General features: G+C 45.2%; 1 protein-coding gene across 16 annotated transcripts in view; it reads right to left on the bottom strand.

Annotated features, from left to right (window-relative positions):
- Positions 1-12,210, bottom strand: part of CUX2 (cut like homeobox 2) — a 282,802-nt gene that overhangs the window by 111,759 nt on the left and 158,833 nt on the right. The window contains exon 2 of one of the 16 annotated variants that reach the window (XM_072801911.1): positions 11,355-11,500. The exons of the other annotated variants lie outside the window; for them this stretch is intronic. The gene's annotated coding sequence lies outside the window, so the exon portion shown is untranslated. The remainder of the gene's footprint in view (positions 1-11,354; positions 11,501-12,210) is intronic. 16 annotated transcript variants of the gene reach the window in all.

Here is a 12,210-nt window from a genome sequence, read left to right as displayed (position 1 = left end):
TTGTTTCAGAATTCCACATGGATCTTTCCTTTGCCTCCTTTAGTCTGGGCTCTTACATCACCTTCTCACAGGGGCCTGATTCACTATCCTATTCAAAATAACAAGCACCTCCTTCCTACTTCACCAGTCCCTCTTTCTGCTTACTTTTCTCCAAGTCACTTGTTATCAGCACATTTATGAGGGTGCTTCTCTTATTTGTTTACCATCTGTTTCCACTGCCCACCCCCCTCCAATGTCAGATCCAGAAGGACACAAACTTTGTCTGTTTGGGTCACTGATGTATCCCCAATGCTCGGCTTATAGTAAGTGCTCAATACTGTTGAGTAAATGAATGTATAAATAAATGAGCAAATGAAAGGTGGGATGGCCAACGCTGGGCCCCAATCTCCTTCCCCCTGTACTTGCCCCCACTCGGTGCTTCGCCCCACCTTCAGGGCTCCATCATAGCCCTAAACATCAGGCAGGAAAACAAGCCAGCTCTTGCAGCAGGCAGGACCTGGAGGTGGCTGTCCTTAAGAGAGGATGCCAATCAAACACCTAATTATCTCGCCACGAACTGGGAGCCACATCCGATCACTTCCTCCTGCCCTTGATTGCTGCTTTATATTCCGGAGTTCTCAGAATGCAAAACCTCACAGCACCAGGAAAATAAAGCAGTCCTCACTCTGGCGGGTGTCAGGTGAGGAGCCAGGGGTCCCTGGTGTTCCTCTCTTAGGGCCAACACATCTGGTCCAGCTGGGCGAGTTGGTCAGGCAGCTGCCCTCTGTGTGCTTCACCCACCTCTGTTAAGAAGGGGGAATCAGGGGATCCCTGGGTGGCGCAGCGGTTTGGCGCCTGCCTTTGGCCCAGGGCGCGATCCTGGAGACCCGGGATTGAATCCCACGTCGGGCTCCCTGTGCATGGAGCCTGCTTCTCCCTCTGCCTATGTCTCTGCCTCTCTCTCTCTCTCTGTGTGACTATCATAAATAAATAAAAATAAAAAAAAAAAAAAGAAGGGGGAATCATATCAAGTAATCATTCATTCATTCACTCATTCATTTAATCAAAGGTTCACTGAGCACCTACTAAATGCCAGGCACTTCCTAGGGGCCACAGTGGTGATTATTCATCACATCACAGGAACTAAGTGCTTATTATATGGTGTTGCTTTTCATGTCTTGGTTCATCTCATCTCTGACAGCTGGGGAAAACAAGTCTTAAAGAGATGATGTCACTCATCACAGTCAGGCAAAAGCAATGCTGGGCCTTAAATCTGAAACTCTCTTCTCCAAACCAGGGCACTACTTCTAAAGTCTGTACCATTTTCAATATCTTTTCTTAAATTCATTTTTCTGAGCAGCCTATCCTTTGAAGTGGGGGTGGACTGGGTGTGTAAGAAAGTCTCTCTCTCTCTCCTTTTTACGCACCAGTCCATCTCAGAAAGCTGTGGAAAAATTCACTGATGTACAGGGCTAAGGTGATGACTGGTGTACAACCCAGGTGGAGAAGGAAGTATTGATAGAGAGCCTGCTGTGTGCAAGATAGGGTTTTAGGAGCCTCGAGTAGCTCGGTGGTGGAAGATGAGAGGCACGCAAAAGCACAGGAGTCCGAAGAGAAGTGTGTGGGGAGAAAGCTGTAGCAATAGAATATGGGTGCTGGCATCTGAGGAGGAAGACCCATGGGCCAAGATGTGGAGGGTGGAAAACCCAGGCTCTGCTGTGGAGTGAATGACTGCCTGGAAACATATTAGGGACTCCTGGAAATTAGGGTCAGAAAGCCATGAGATTAAGGCAAAAGTAATTGGAAGCCAGAGAAAGCTGTTCAAGCAGAGAAGGGCCCTTGCTTCAGGCAACTCTGGAAAGCCACATTGGCAGGAGAATGAGCCTGGAAGCCAGGAGAGCAGATACACTGACTCCTGCTACCTGCCAGGGAGGCGAGAGTGAGTGGGGGCAACAGGTAAGAGAAAGAGGCGATGAGTGTCAGGACTTCCTGGAAAGGAATTGATGCCACTGAGCAACTGGGAGGTTGAAGGCAAGACAGAGAGAGAGGGCTCTCAAATGGAGGCAACTGGGCACGGTCACACACGACTCATACTCGGAATCCCGGGCCTGCACTGGCTTGGCCCTTAATTTGCTGGTTGACTTTGGCAAGTGCGACCTCCCACTGCCCCACTGTTTAACTCGTTAAATAAAAGCAAGATATCTCGAGGGGTTACTGGGAGGATATGAAGAAATGTATAGATGCAATTTCTTCCTAAACAAATGGGAGGAATTAGTGTTAGTAAATGTCTAGTGGAGTCTAGTTTTGTAAGTGTGAAGATGGAAACATTTTCAAAGAAGAGTATTTTGTAGGGGTGGTAAGGGGGAAGAGGGAGCCAGAGTTCAAAGTAAATGCCCCCCTCACCCTGTTCTGTGGGTGTACCTGACTCCCAGGGACATCCCTGAAGACCAGCCCTAATTTGGCTGCATTCCATATACTGTGGCTATTCTTTTTACGATTGAAAGGTATTTATTTATTGAGATGCCACCTCCAGGAAGGAGGCCCTGATTGAAGGGGGCTGCCTAGGCAGGATCACCTGAGGGTTCCTGCAAGACTCCTCTACTATTCAGATGACCCCACAACTCAATCTCCTATCTGAGACTGCCCTGACACCTCAATAAGCAACCTAACTAGCTGTTTCCTGTTCAGGGTTCCAGTCTTATGTCCACACCAAGGTGCGTAGGGTACTAATGCATAATTCTTCCATTTGCAGAGTGGAAAGAACAAAAGGGGTGGAAGAAGAAAACAACTTTTTTTTTGGGAATGGTCTCTTTTTATCTACCCATATTTTATTAAAATGTTTATTATAAACATTAATGTGAAATTCCCACCAAGGTGGCTTTAATTACCTGAAACGGACCAGGGACTCCCTTACACCCCCTACTGCTTTCCTAGTGCTCTAAGTAAAGTGATGGACAGGGAAGCCCATATGAGGCAGGCACTGATCTGATGAGGAAAGTTCTAAGATGAAACTCAGACCCTTACCACAAGATGGGGTGTCCTGCTCTTTCCCCAAACCACAAAAGCCATTTTCCAAAAACAATACTGATAAGACCCTTCTCTCCAAATGTTCTCTCCCCATACCAGAAAGGCCTTTTATCTCTGTACTATGAGACATAACAAAATTTCCCCCTACCAACAGACACACAGTCTATACAGAATTGGGTTTTACTGTATTTATTGATAAAAAGGAAACAGAATGACAGACTGGTCTGACCTAGACTAGGGACTGTGGACATCCTTTCTCTTCTCCTCGCTCATCTTGTCTATTTTCTTTTTCTAGAGCGCCTAGAGAGGCCCCAGGACACACAAAGATTTTCCCACTGTTGGGCTTAGATGAAGACTTAGGAGTGTGGGCTGGGCTTGAATCCTGATTCTGCTAGTCTCTAGCTGGAAAAGCCTAATGCCAGAGCCCCAACTTCTTGATCTATAAAATGAGGATGCTCCTGCTTTGTGAGCATCATTTGAGCTGGAGGGATGGGGGATGGACATCAAGTCAAGCAACCCAGAAGTAAGAGTACCAAGAAGCAATGTAGAGCACTGGGCTTGCAGTAGCCATTCAGCCCAGGGTTCAAATCTTGCCTGCTGCACTTGTTAGCTCTGACCTGGGCAAGTCACTGCACTTCTCTGAGCCTCAGTTTCCCCACCTGTAGCATGAAGAGAATAAAAATACTGAATGAATCCCAGCCAAGTACCTTAAATATCTCTAACTTGTCCAGAAATAATAACCACCCCCTCTGCCGCCTTCATCCAAGCTGCCACCATCCCTCGCTTGGACTATTTCTGGGGCCTCCTTCCTTCTCTCCCTGCTCTCACTCTTACCTGCTACAAACCCATTTCCATGTAGCAGCTGGAGTGAGCTGTTCAAACGTGAATCAGTTCTTGCCTCTCCCTGGCTTGAAACTCTTCCATAATTTATTTGCCATGGGCTTAGATTAGAATCCAGACTCTCCTCACTGGGGACTACAGGGTCCAGCCAATGCTCAAGGTCCTGGCTTTATGTGGGGGGCTATCTCTCCCTCAATTCTAGACACTTTGAGTTTTCCAATGCACCAGCCTCTACCCCACCTCAGGCAATTGCAAAAGCCTGTTCCCTTTATTTGCAATCCCTTCCCCTCCCCACAACTCCTGTATCTTGTCAGTGGGATCCTCCCTGCCTCTACTCCCCCAAATTTCAGAGTAGATCACCCCTTCCTTGCTCCTTTTTCACAGAGTATTCATCATCTTTTGCAAAGATAAGCTTATTTGCATATTCCAGCATCAGCCTCCTCTCTAAGACTAAAAGCTCCAGGAGGGCAGGGACTTAGTGTGTCTTGTTTTCTAGTCTCAGCATCTAGGCCTGTGCCTGGCATATAGCAAAGCTTAATGGACATTTCTTTCTTTTTTTTTATTAAAGATTTTAAAGTAATCTCTATGCCCAATGTGGTGCTTGAACCCAACCTCAAGACAAAGAGTTGCATGCATGCTCCATCAACTGAGCCAGCCAGGTGCCCCTAAGACCGATCTATCTATCTATCTATCTATCTATCTATCTATCTATCTATCTATCATCTATCTAGTCTTTCTTTCTTTCTTTCTTTCTTTCTTTCTTTCTTTCTTTCTTTCTTTCTTTCTTTCTTTCTTTTTTCTAAGATTTTATTAATTTATTTTATTTGAGAAAGAGCACACTAGCATGAGCAGGGGGTGGGGGAAGACAGAGGGGAAGGGAGAGGAAGAGAGAAAGAATCCCCAATGGACTCTGCTCAGAACCCACCTTGGGGCTTGATCTCACCACTCCAAGGCCATGACCTGAACTAAAACCAAGAATTGGATGCTTAACCAACTGAGCCACCCAGGTGTCCCACTCCTAGACATTTCTTGAATGAGTATTTCCCTCACTGAATTTCCTTGTGTTTCAAATGAATATAACACATATGAAAGGGCTCTGATAACTACAAAATGTTTCACACAAATAAAACAAAAACAACAATTCTATAAGAGTGGAAAGAACTTACTTTGGGACCTAGAGGCAGGAAAGGAAGAGCAAGAAGAATTAGGAGGAAAAGGCAAAGCAAAGCAAGGCGGGGAGAAAATTCAGGATTAATGAGATGGAACTAGTGGGTTCCCCCAGACAAACTTGTGGGGCTGGTGGTAGAAGGTGGGTTTGGCCTGGCAGACAGACAAGCTCTCTCAGGTGATTCCAGACCAGCCTGCACTGCAGTCTTGTTCCTGCTGAGTTGATGGGAAAGCCATTTCTGCTCTCACACAAAACAGACCACTGCTGGCACTGAACCTGGTATGTTGTCTAGCCAAACTTTCTTTCAGGTGCAGGAGAACAGATTTTGCCATCCCAAGATATGCCTCTTTGGCTTATCAATTATTTTAGGCTGATTATTTTAAAGAAACTGAAGACACAAGAGAAGCTCTAAAACTGGGTAGAAATTACCCTTTTGTAAGAGATATTCAGACTTATTAGGGAAATCTCTATTTGTAAGGGTGTCTCCCTTTCAGTACCAGAAAGAGGGGGAAAACTCTCCATCTCTAGAAACTGTTATCAGTGGAGAAGGCAGGAACTGAAATCTGTATAACAAGCTCATCTACTTTACTGAATCACCTCTTATAACAGATCCTCCCCTCCCTGAATCTTTTGTCTTTAGCTGAAAATGGTATCTAAGGTGATGGCTTTGGCCATTCAGGGAGTTACTCAGTATTCTAGGGTCTTTCCCATGTATAAAGGACATGTAGAAGTTATTAAACCCTTGATTGTTTTTTCCCTGTTAATCTGTCTCATGTCAATTTGATTCTTGTATCAGCCAGAAGTCTTGAAAGGTAAAAGAAAATCTTTTTTCTCCTCAACACAAGGAACTCTCATACTGCTTACATTCTGCTCACTTACAAGCCAATGGCATTCATTCACTCATGAAACATGCACTTGAGCACCTACTCTGTGCTAGGTACAAGGTCACTCACTGCCTGTGCGGTACTAACAATGTAGCATCTTAGCTTTTATGGATGAGGACGTGAAGTCAGGACTTACATGACATTTATATAGGCCTGGGGACCAGGTTGAATAACAAAAATATAAAGACAACAATAACAGAAACTGATTTTTTTTCTGCATGTACTCAGTGATAGACACTGTGCTAAGGGATTTATATTCATTCTTTGAGTCTTATAATAGTCCTTCAAAAATGATGTTAACATTCCTATTTTTCAAATGAGGGAACTGAAGTTAGGTCACAGACTTGGTTTAAAGCTACAGGGCTGGGATTTGAACCTTGGTTCTTCTGGTTCTAAGGACCATCTATGCTCTTTTCCTGACCCCATAGTATACCTTGACCAAAATCCCCAGAGCAACTTCTGGGGCTGGAAAGTACTTTCCTCTCCATTCTGAGGCACTAAGTACTATCTAGACATGTTATTCCAGGATGGATGCAGACCTATAAACCCTGAGGCCCATGCTTATCCCAGCTATCTGTGATTACAAGAGCTGAACTCAGACATTCCTCATAGAGATTCATCAAGGACCTAAGACATATTGAGCAATGGCCTTGAATTTCCAGAACTGTACTGTCTAATATGGTAGTCATTTGCTTCTTGTGAGGATTTAAATTCAGTACATCTAAAGTAATTTTTTTTTTTTAGAAAATCAGTTTCTTTTTTTTCTTTTTTTCTTTTTAAGATTTTATTTATCTATTTATTCATGAAAGACACAGAAAGAGAGAGGCAGAGACACAGGCAGAGGGAGAAGCAGGCTCCATGCAGGGAGCCCGATGCGGGACTCGATCCCGGGACTCCAGGATCACGCCCCGGGCCAAAGGTAGGCGCCAAACGGCTGAGCCACCCAGGGATTCCCCATCTAAAGTAATTTAGGTGAAATACAATTACAAATTCAATTCCTCAGTTCCACAAGTTAAATTTCAAGGGCTCAATAACCACCAGTGCTAGTGGCTACCATATTGGACAGTTCAGAATACATATTTACATTATCATAGAAAGTTCTATTGTACAGTGTTGCTTTAGAACATCTAAGATGTGTGGTTTTGTTCTATGCATTCCATGCCCCCTGCCTACCATTCATCTCTTCAAGTTGCAACAGCTCCCAGAATTCTCAGGTCAAAACCTGACTGAAATCAGGGACCAAAAATACATACTCAAATCTCAAGAAGACAGAACTAAATGCTGGTGAAGATGTGGAGCAACTGGAATGCCCAAATAGTGCTGGTGGGAATGCATGGTCCAGCCACTTTGGAAGCCAATTTGGCAGTTTTTTAAAAAGTTAAATATAAATCAGTCTTATGACCCAGTAATTGCACTCCTCTACTCAAGAGAATTGAAAATCTATGTTCACATAAAGACTAGTACATGCAAATTCATGGCAGTACTACTCACAATAGCCAAAAAGTGGAAACAGAACAGCTATCACCTGATGATGAATAAACAAAATGTGGCCTACAATGGAATATTATTTAATAATAGAAAAGAACAAAATACTCATACCTGTAATAACACGGATCAACATTGGAAACATAATATGAAGTGAAAGAAGCTGATAGAAAAGACTACATATTGTATGATCCTATTTTATGGAATGGCTAGAAAAGGCAAATCTATAGACACAGAGAGTAGATTCTTTGTCCTGGGGCTAGCAGTGGAATCAAGAAGTCATTGTAAGAAAAGAAAAAAAAAAAAAAAAGAAGTCACTGTAAGGGCACAGACATTTTGGGGGAAATAGAAATGTTCTAAAACTGGATTGTGGTGATGGTTGCACAACTCTACAAGTATTAAAAGCCACTGAAATGTGCCATATACAATAGGTGAATTTTACTGTATGTAAACCATATCTCAATAAAGCTGTCTTTAAAAACTCAAAAGAAATCAGAAATAGGTAGGGAAAGCTATGTTTAGCTGCCACTTATAATCATAAAACTCATGGGAGCTTTCTTTTTGGAGCCTCTCTTCATCTTTGTACTGGACCATCATGACACTGACAGATATGGACAAGTCACTGGGTGTCAGGCTCTGTGGTCAGCATTTTACCTAAAGTGGTTACTAGTATCCCCATATCATAGATAGCAAAACTGAGGGCTCAGAGAAGGTACTACCCTGGCTCAAGGACACAGAGTGTGGCACAACCAGGGTTCAAAATCGTGTCTCTCTTGCCTCTCACAGTCCAAAGGATGTGGCATCCAGTTCTCTCAGCAATGCTGGTGGGAGCTCAGAAGAACAAATTCCATTCTGTGCCCTTGAAACCTTGAGCAGGTGGCTGGTTTCCCTCCCTCATGTTACCTGACACCTTGCCAGGTGGCCAGGACCCATGGGGTCAGTTTCAGATGATTTTTATTCTAAAGCAATGTTTTGTGCATTTCTTTCTTTCTTTTTTTCCCTAGGGGTTTATAAACTCTGTCTTTTCTGTATCAGGTTGAAACTTAGAATACAGGTTGTCAGCCAACATGCCAGGCATTTTTCTAAAAATAACCCAAATTGGTTAAGCCATTTTTAAGCGATGGAACAGTCAGGAGAGGGGGGAAAAAGTTGTTGGGCAGGAGGAGGAGGGAGGAATTTTAAAGGTGATTTCAGAGGCTTTTTTGGAACAGCTTCAAACTAAATATAAAAAAAAGTCTTGTCTGAGTAAGAGGAACATGGATCAGTGGCTGCAGATGCTGGCCACGGGATGCTATGTGGTTTTCTCTGGCGCTCTGGGCCTCAGCCTGGCTCCTCAGGGTGGGCATTTCCCTGTGTATTATTCTCCAGAATACCCCAGGTAGAATGTAGACAGGTAGACAGAGAAGTAGGAGGGAGGGTAGAAGTGGGGAGGGGAACCGGGCAGAGTAGAGGACTGTCTTCAGGAGTTGGAAGGACATGGGAAGAGGGGATCCCAAAGGGCACAATCAAGGCTGGAGTTTGCTGCTCCCTCTTGGGCAAGACCACCTAGGTGCTGAGGGTCTCATCCTGTTAATGTTAAGTCAAACTTGCATCTGAATGTACATTCATTCCAATGTGCTAACCAGTTCCCAGCAGAACTCAAGGGAGGCAGGGGCCTGGCAGGTGGTATTAAGGAATCAAGGGGTAGGAAGGGCATGGCAAATGAGACAAGTGTCTCTGTGAAAGTGGCCAGTGATACTCAGCTCTGGCTAGTGCCACATGGAATTGTGGGCCCAGTAGGGTGAGAGAGTCTGAATCTGCAGAAGAGCCCGAATCCAGATTTTTAATTTGAAAATCTCCCGATTTTTAATTTTTGGCAACAAATTCAGAAAAAATCTTAACAATGCAGTTGGTGCCAAACAAAACAGATTTACTGGGGGATTTGGACCTTGGCCTGCCAGTTTGCAAACTCTGGTCTAGCCTGTTAATTACATGGGATGGAGAGAATAATAACAATGATGACTTATGTTCATAGTGTGCTTAGGATGTCCCTGGCCCTGTGCTAAAAAAAAAAAAAAAAAAACCAGGGAGATAGGCTCTGTTATTTCCCTTTTAAAGAGAAGTACATGGAGGCACAGAAAGGTTAAGTCGTTTACCCAAGGTTGCTCAACTGAGGTGTCAGGGCTGGACTCAGGCCAGGAGTCTGGCTCTGGAGCCTTGCTTTATTTTTTTAAAGATTTTATTTATTTATTCATGAGAGACACACAGAAAGAGAGAGAGAGAGAGAGGCAGAGACACAGGCAGAAGGAGAAACAGGCTCCATGCAGGGAGCCTGACGTGGGACTTGATCCCGGGACTCCAAGATCATGCACTGGGCTGAAGGCAGGCGCTAAACCGCTGAGCCACCCAGGGATCCCTTAGAGCCTTGCTTTAACTAAAAGGTGATTGCAAGCTACGTGGCCATTGGTGTGACATGTCCACTCTGTCCTGTAAGATCAGAGACCCCCGGAGATGAGGGGGTCCTTAACACTGCCCAGATTCATCACCCACACCTTTTATCAGCCCAAAGAAGTTGGGGGAGGAGCCCAAGGGTGAGAGCAGCATGTGGAATGTGGGTTTATTTCACTGTCTACTCCATCCTGGCTGCTCAGGGCTCAGATGACCCTAGCAGGTGGTTAGGAAGATCAATGCAGCTTTTCAGATGGGTGTCTCCAGTTTGTGCACGCTGCCCACAGGAACCAGCTTCCCTCCCATCCTACCATTCTATGGAGGTAGGGGGCGGAGGCTAAGCCACAGGGTGGGGCTGACCACTAACTCTGTCCTCTAGCCAACATGAGGTCCCCAGGCTGGCTCACCACCCCCACACCTCCAGTTCCTTCCTCCCAGGATCCCAAACAAGGAGTGGGTTCACGGCAAAACGCTCATTACTATTTCCATCCTGCTTTTTTTTTTCTAGCAGATGTGCGGCCATTACAATAGCAGGAAGAAAATAGAAAGAAATTTCAGAATTTGTTCTCCAAAGATATTCAAATTAGTTAATCAAGGGGCTTATTATTGCTTCTCTTCTCCCCCCACCCAGCTATCCATGAGGATAATTGATCAGCTGCTAATAACTGATTATACTTCACAAGTGTTTTCTTATACCCATTACCAGCGTGTTTAAAGACATTTTGTAAAGTTCTAATTATCCCAAATTGTTCCACTGTAGAAAACACCTTTGGAACAGTCTGTCGTTGGCCATGCCAGGGATGCCGTGCTGGGTCAAAGCGTATTTGGAGGTAATGATGTGCAGCCTGGAGAATCCCATACCCTTCCTCCTCTCCTGGACTTCTGCATCCCTCCTCCCTTCCTCCAATCCATTCTCACAGGGTGCTAGGATGCTGGCCCCCAACCATCATCCCTTAAAGACAGGCCAGCTCCAAACTCCTTCCCACATACTTCATTCATTCACTCACTTACTCACTGTTTCATTCACTCATTCTTTGTCTTCACTCATTCATTTTTTCATTTAACACAGTAGTTCTCAAACTTTTGTTGTCTCGGGACCTGCACCAGTGCTGGAAGGTCGCGAGATTGCCCCAAAGGAGGGGGTGATGCTGGTCCTGGAATGTGAATTCTTCACATTCCCCAGGTGAAGAGGGGAAGCACATGTTGTTCCTTACAGGCAGAAGGAGCAGGAAATCCAAGAGCCCAGAGGTGAGGCAAGGCACAGCAGATTTCAGCAAGTGAGAAGAGAGAGATGGCAGTGAGCGTGCCTGAGCATCATAACAACACAGTAATAAAAAGGACAATAAAGAACAGAAGGTGGCTACATATGTCCACTGTGGACTGGATACCTTCTTAGCTTCCATGTATTATGTCATGTTGCCCCCCCCCCCCCCAACAGCCCCACTAGTTAAGCACCACCCTTACCCCTGCTGTATGGCTGGGGAAACTAGCTCAGACAAGTCAGCAGTTGCCCAGCACTTGCCCAAGACTGGAAATGTTCAAACCTGCACAGGCTGGCTTCAGAGACTGCAGGACGGGCTTCTCTGCTGTTTGTTCTTGAGGGGTGCTATGGGGCAGGAGAAACAAGGCCCTTGGTTCCTAGAAGCAGGGTTCCTCGTAAATCTGTGACACCAGACTCTCCCTGACAGCACTGCAGGGGCAGGAAGTGAAGGCAGTGAGCAGTCAGCAAGAGAAGTTGGTAGGACTGAGTGTAAGGAGCGTCTTAGTAGTAGCATGGGGAGAAACCCTGGAGGGTGTAGGGTCCAACCACAGGATTCATGCACATGCCAGACTAAACGCCAGGCACCAGGCTGTGGGGGACAGGGGCAGAGCACACGCAAGGCTGAAGGCTCTTAAGCAGATCGAGAGTTAAATCAGGCTCACGAGGACATGCACATGGAGACACACACAGCCTGACTGCCTCTGTTTTGCCTTGATTCCTCCAGGCTATGGGGCTGAGATCTACCACCATCAGAGGTGCATCTTTGTGAAGATACAAATGGTCAGATGATTGGCTTACAGTGCCAGGCAATTCTAGGGATGCTAAAAAAATATATTGAACTAATATAGTGGCCAAAAAACATCAGAGGTAGAAGGCATCAGATGTCAAAGGAATATAAGTGTTAAGTGGACCTTGGTTTGAACAGCTGGGGCACGGTGGGGGTAGTAGAGGAGCATCTACCATGAATGTGGGGAGAGGCCCTCCCTTTGGAAGGTCAGTGATAGGAGTGTGAGTGTGTAAATGAGCAGGTAGCTGATAGGACGCATAGCAGACCCTAACTTGCTTACGTTGGACAAAGTGGGAATGTGTCCCCATTCTCTGCAAGTCCTGAGTGGTAACTGCTGAATTAAAAAGAACAG

Source organism: Canis lupus, chromosome 27 (assembly GCF_048164855.1).
Source record: "Canis lupus baileyi chromosome 27, mCanLup2.hap1, whole genome shotgun sequence".
Classification (NCBI taxonomy): domain Eukaryota; kingdom Metazoa; phylum Chordata; class Mammalia; order Carnivora; family Canidae; genus Canis; species Canis lupus.
This window is presented reverse-complemented; position numbering and strand designations above follow the sequence as displayed.